The sequence below is a fragment of the Prosopis cineraria genome, unplaced genomic scaffold (genome assembly GCF_029017545.1).
Source record: "Prosopis cineraria cultivar Desert tree isolate PC_DT_omini unplaced genomic scaffold, ASM2901754v1 PC48, whole genome shotgun sequence".
NCBI classification, from domain to species: domain Eukaryota; kingdom Viridiplantae; phylum Streptophyta; class Magnoliopsida; order Fabales; family Fabaceae; genus Prosopis; species Prosopis cineraria.
This window is the reverse complement of record NW_026555378.1, coordinates 1-6,957: the sequence shown is the minus strand read 5'-3', so window position 1 is coordinate 6,957 and position 6,957 is coordinate 1. Positions and strand designations below refer to the sequence as shown.

Below are 6,957 nucleotides of genomic sequence, written 5' to 3'. Positions count from 1 at the left end.
TGATTTTTTAAGTAATATTTAAAAAATATTTTTAAAATTATTTTTTATGAGAGAGAAAAGGTAATATGATATAATTTTTTGAATTTATTATATAAAGATATATTTAAAATTTTTTATATTTTTATTTTTTATATTGATATAATAAAATTAGTAGAAATGATTTATGAAGATGATGGGAGGAGTACACCTTAATTTTGTTTTCCAAATCCATGACTTATTTTTGTAGGTCTTGTACAACGTAGGACTTAGTACGCTGGTTGTAATAATGTTATGAATGATTGCTGGCTTATTTAGAGCATATTTAAAACAAAAACGTTATCCGTTTAGTTATCATTATTCTATATTGGAGTTTAAATAGTTTATTATTTATGAGTGATATTTTAACATTTCCGATAAAGTGAAATATTTAAAAAATTTATGAATTTTAATATTTCTTGTTACTGTTTCTTATAATTTAAAAAAGAATAACAAATTAAATTAACTAAGTTACAATTAGAAATAGATAACGAAACAATTTTTGTTCTCATTTTTTAGTAGTCATAATTAATGTTTTCAATTAAACAACCAAACACGTCCTTAATTATGGTTTGCGGGACGCGATTTATTGCATTGAAAAAAGTAAAAACGAGTACAGTTTCTAGTTGGCCAATGAGTAACGGGGAATAATCCATAGAAGGATGCGTAGCACGTAGCTGAATCTTTTTGGGTAGACCAGTGGGCCACAGTCTCTGCATAAGACTAGAGAGAGAGTGTAAGAGAGAGAAGTTTGAGGCTCTCGACTTCTCAACACAAAGAAAGGAGAGATCGAGAAATGAGAAAGAAAGAGCGCAAGAGGAGAGAGAACCAGAGGCGAGTGAGTGACACAGAGATGGAGAGAGAGAGAGAGAGAAACAGAGCAGCTGTACTATGACTCAGATAAAGTAGCCTTGGATATTTGGTCACGTTGATTCAGTTCTTTGCAGGCGAAACAATAATCAGCGACAACGACAGCAGCAAAAGGAAAGAAGACCCATCATCATCCTTTGGGGCTTTCGAAAAATTTTGAAGCTCGAAAAGGGGTTTTTGTTCTTGGAGCTTCAGACTTCGAAGGCAAGAAAAAATAAGAGGGATTTCGGTGCCTATTTTGTAACCGAAATTGGAAGCTGCCGATATTTGTGAGAGGGCGAAAAGAAAATAAAAAAGAGAAAGGGCAATTCATATTCGTTACTGAAAATATAACTACTCGCTAATTATTATCATTACTCGCTCGCATAACTGTTTTGTCTGGTTAGTGCTTTCTCTCTCTTGATGGGGTAATCTATTGTTGTGGCTGCTGCGTGTAGTAGGAGCTGCTGAGCTTTTGGCTTTTTGTTTCTGTGGGTTTTCCATTTCTTCTTCGTGTGTTCCCTGCTGCGACGTGCTGTCTTTGGCTGTTGAATGGCACATCTCGGGTGTAATCTCAGGGGCCCGACCACTTCTCAAGCGGATACAGGTTAATGGCTATACTTTTAGGGGGATTACTCTGTTTGGATGCTGAGAAAGTTGTGTGGAGAAAATGCAAACGTCTTTGTTTTGCGCAAGCACTCATGGGGCTGTTTCAATCTTTTGATGTAAAAGTGAGAGTTTCATGCCTTTTTTCTGTAAAGGGGGACGAAATGGGATACTATGAAAGTTTGGTTCGAAGAATTCGGGTTAAAGCAGAAGCAGGGGACTGACCCAGCTGAGGGAGGATTTTGATCTAGAAGAAACTTTGTTTACTTCTCCTTCACTTTCTCAGAAACCATGCAGATTAATAGGCTTCCTCTAATGTTTCCTCTCTTTGCACTCTTGACCACAGACGGGAGATTAAAAGTTTTGAATCACTTAGTTATGTTTTTGTAATATATTTTTGATAGGTTTGGAAGATGGCGATCTGTACACAGAGTTATGGAAGTTGTGCGCAGGGCCTCTGGTGGATGTTCCTCGTGCTGGGGAGAGAGTCTTTTACTTCCCTCAGGGTCACATGGAACAAGTATGCTCTTTCTTTTAGGCTCCTCTTGTTTCTTTTGCCATTTTAGGGTTATTGTTGCTTTCAAATTCTTTCGAAATCATGTTTTCCTTATTCTTGTACTTACATATAAAACTTTTTGGCTTCTGCGTTTGTGCAGTTGCAAGCATCAACGAATCAGGAATTGAACCAACAGATTCCCCATTTCAATATTTCATCTAAGATTCTATGCCGTGTTATGCACATTCAGCTATTGGTACTGCCGTTTTGGTTCCCTTGTGAATTTTCTTGTTCGTTCAGTAAAAGTAAATGTGTATGTATGGAATTTAATTTTTTTCTCAATTTGTAGGCGGAACCAGACACTGATGAAGTTTATGCTCGCATTACTTTGCTTCCAGAATCAGATGTGAGAATATTTGCCTCGCATTCTTTTCTGCTTTAGTCTTTTCTGTCTGTTTGGCTGCTTATAACATGGAGTAACAGAATTTCCCATATTGCTAATTGCTAATTATCTAACATATGAAACGTTTCTCATTCTTCATTCCATTCATTAGGTAGTAAAAGGGCGTCTCTAATGAAAGAAATGGTTTTGAACTTTAAATTCTTATATATATTTTTAATTTTTAATAAAATTGACGAAGGGGTTTTCTTGGTGTGGTTTATGCAGCAAAACTGAGCCTACGAGCTCCGATCCATGTCCACCTGAGACTCGGACTCAGGCTTTTCATTCATTTTGCAAAATACTAACGGCATCAGATACTAGCACGCATGAGGGTTTTCAGTTCTGCGGAAGCATGCTAATGAGTGCTTGCCTCAATTGGTATCCAGCTCTTTCGGCTTTCCTTTTCTGAGGCTTTATCCTTTAATCACATTAATTTCATCGATATTCATTTAATATTCAATATCAATATAAATATTAAAAGATATAGGGAGCCATATGGTTCATGAACAGTGTAACTCATCTTAAGCTTTGTGTAAAATGCACAAGGCCTACTCTTGTCTAACACTTCATGTCTGTTTTCTGTAGGACATGACCCAAGCAACCCAACTCAGGAGTTGGCAGCAAAGGATCTTCATGGGTTTGAGTGGAAATTTAAGCATATATTCAGAGGTAATTTGAATTCTACAACCTTGCTTCATGGATTGGTGATTTAGTAGGGTATTTAATACTTGAAGTCTCTACTAAATGAAACATCATACTTGTATAAGAAGAGAACTCATAGGAACATTGTCTTGGTTCTGCTCTCTTACAGTAGTATGGTGTTTTCCGTTTGTATTGATTAGGTCAACCAAGGAGGCACTTGCTTACGACTGGCTGGAGTACATTTGTCACTTCCAAAAGACTGGTAGCTGGAGATGCATTTGTGTTCCTGAGGTACTTTAATTTTGACAGCTTCTGTTATTTTGTGCTGAATATTTTTGCCAGATCTCCTCCTGTGGTTGTCTGTGGCTTGGTCTCTAATAAATTTTTGTAGGGGGGAGAACGGGGAACTGAGAGTTGGTGTCCGGCGCCTTGCCCGGCAACAGAGTCCAATGCCTTCATCGGTGATATCAAGCCAGAGCATGCATCTCTGGAGTGCTTGCCACTGCTTCCCATGCTGTTGCCACTCGTACCATGTTTGTAGTTTACTCAAACCAAGGTCTAAAATCTGGATTAATCTTATTTAGCGATGCCATTGAGTAGTCTGGAACTCTGCCTTACCTTGCTGTCTTTATGCGGTATCTAATTCAGGACCAGACAATATATAATTGGTTTAAACAAGTTTCTGGAGGCGATCAACAATAAATTCGCGGTTGGCATGCGTTTCAAGATGAGATTTGAGGGAGATGATTCGCCTGAGAGAAGGTATTTATGTCCATTATCATCACTTCCACTGAGTGTTACTGTTCTTTAAGTTGGGTCATTTATTGTTGATGATCCTTTGCGCAGGTTTCAGGAACTATTGTTGGTGTTGGCGATTTATCTCCAGAGTGGCCAGACTCAAAGTGGAGGTCATTGAAGGTGAACATCATTTGAAATTCTTTATATGTTGATTGTGGTCTTTGCATTTGAGCAATGAAATTTTCTGTCATTAGGTCCAATGGGATGAACCTGCAACAATCTCAAGGCCAGAGAGAGTTTCTCCCTGGGAGATAGAACCTTTTGTGGCTTCTGCACCTGTAAATCTCGTTCAACCGCCAGTGAAGAGCAAAAGACCTCGACCTGTTGATGTACCATCTTCCGGTAGGAGAGACCTTCGCCCTAACTTCTCTGAGGCTTCCTTTGAAACGAATGTATGAAAAAACTATCAAATTATTTCATCAGTAACCAAAGGGAATAACTGTTTTATTTGCTTTGAAGCTTTGTATGCAACTGAAATAAAACCTTAATTAACAAATACTACCATGGCTAATGTTCCTTGGGTTGATTCCTGTTATTATCTAATCACAGAATCACAAATCAGAACAATGATTAAATCTGTGATATGACAAAATCAACAATAATTATCTTTCTCCTCCTGCATCACATACTTCGTTGACTGGTTGCAGAAATGGTTTCCAATTCAGCTGCTTCAGCTTTCTGGTATCACGGATCATCCCAGTCCCATGAACCTGCTCAATTAGGTGGCGCAACAGAAGCCCATAGCAATGAGATCCAGGTTTTATGGAACGCAATGAACAACACTAGTTCCTGTAACTCTAGATTCCGTGTTGAAGGAGCGTGGCCTCCATCACATTTGAACATCTCTTCAAACTGTCTTCCTGACCCGAAAAACAACAAATCTGTTACAGCTCATCCATCTGTCCCTGGTTATCCTCCTGTCTCTTCTTGGCCAAATGATGCTCCAGCATATGATCAAATTGAGAATGGGAAGAAATCTGAGAACGCTGTGGGGTGCCGGCTATTTGGAGTGAATTTGACTAACAACTCTAATAATGTTGCTCCTCTAGAGAAAGAGTCAAGAGGCTGTACTGCTAGCCCTAGTGGTTCCAAAGAATCTATTCCATGTGAAGCTAAGTCAAATCAGAATCCCAATTGTTCAGTGTACCAAAAGGAGCAGAAGCAAGAAGCATCTAATGCATCACCAAATGAGAGAGACAGAGCAGGCAGGCATCTTTACCAGCCACGAGGACTCGGACAAAGGTACATGATCAGAACACGTCTAATATTCTAAGACATCTCTTATGTTTAGGATGAAGTTAAACAAGGTAAAGTAGGTGGAATCTGACTTCTGACACCTTGAAGCTTGAAGTAATAGTTCAATGGGTGGGTAGTGCAGTCTTGAAATACTGAAGAGCGATCCGACAAAACCCAAGGACATCCTTGATCCAACCATAGTGATTTTTGTGTAAATTCTTTCATATTTTGATGAATGACTTGAGAATATTGTTTGAATGAGAAGGTACAAATGCAAGGAGTGGCTGTTGGTCGTGCTGTTGACTTGACTATGTTGAATGGCTATGACAATCTGATTGAAGAGCTGGAAAGTTGTTCGACATTAAAGGAGAGCTTCGTACACAGAACAATGGGCTGTTACTTTTAGAGATGATGAGAATGACAGGATGCTTGTGGCGATGATCCATGGCCGTAAGTGACTTGAACTATTTACATGTTGTCTAGGCTTAGCTACACTTCCTAAATTGGTTGCTTAATGACAAGTTAGTTGATTGTAATCATCTGTTTAACTGCATTTTCAGTGAGTTTTGCAAAATGGTGAAGAGGATCATAATATATTCAAGCGAGGAAGTGAAGAAGATGAATGCAACGTGCCCGGTTCCTCCATCTTCATCAGAGGATGATGAAACTCTGATCACTCTGAACTCGCAGAATAAGGATGAAAGTCAGTAAATTTAGTCTCTTTTGACTGTTCAACTTTTTTTTTTTTGTTTTTTGTTTTTGGGGGGGTTGTTTGTGTGAGGGAAGGGATTGGGAAGGGGTGTCTGTGTTTAAGATAATTTGGGTGTTTAAATTTGTGGAACTCACAAGAACAGTGAAGTAGTGCTTAAGCATTTTAAGTAGAATTCAATAATAGTGTGTCATGTTTGCATGCAATTCTTGGTGCTGCTTTGTTAGTAGCATCATACATGCAAGAATGCCTCTATAAAAATTTAACTTATGCTAAACATATTTAGATTGTTTTTAATATTTTATTTTCTACTCTTGTTTTTGCCGACAATTTTTATTGTATGCTGAGAAATAGAAAAAAATTATTTTAATTATTTTCACTTATGTCGTTATTCTCATTGAAAATGCATTTGAAAATAATTTAAAAAATGGGATATAGTACATGCAAGAAACTTCTTTTAGCATTCTTGTTGAGCTGTGGAGTGGAGTAGAAAAAAGGTAGAGTGCGAGACAAATTAAATTAAGAAAAAAATAATTTTATATTAAAAATAAGAATTTTTATATATATTTTTATCAACATAAAAATGATTATTGATGAGTGATGATCATAATATAATGAACATTAAGTAAAAGAAAACATTTTCCCCGCTGGAGATAGAAGTGATCGGGCTACGTCTACCTTCATACCAACATTTGCTAGAGTAAATTTATTAAGCCAATAAAAAAAAAAAAAGCTCAGTCAACTTTTTTAAAATTAAATTGCGATGAGAGTCAAGTCAAACAAGCCCTAACTAACGACAAGATTTTAACCCTGCATTGAACGGGGGAAGACCAAATTTTTAAAAAGGAATAAAAAAAAAAGAAATAGTGCAGCCAAAAACAGTTTTAGTAAACCAGTGGGAGCTGATATTGTGGCATCATCATTCAATTCATCATCATATAACATCTCAACTTAGATTGTTGGGTTGTCGTTCTTCAATGTTGGATTTGTAACACTATAAAAAAATTTAGTTGAAAGATATCTTTTTTCTTACTTTCAACATCAGCATTGGTGAAGGATTATTTATAATATCTCATAAAAATTATATATATTGCAAATTGAATTATTCATAAATTATGAATAAGGTTGACCATGCTTCAGACTTGTACAGTGTATGGGGGTTGT

General features: G+C 37.0%; 1 pseudogene; it reads left to right on the top strand.

Annotated features, from left to right (window-relative positions):
• The first annotated feature begins 688 nt into the window (after positions 1-688).
• LOC129295102 (auxin response factor 18-like) lies at positions 689-5,872 on the top strand (annotated as a pseudogene).
• The last annotated feature ends 1,085 nt before the right edge of the window (positions 5,873-6,957 follow it).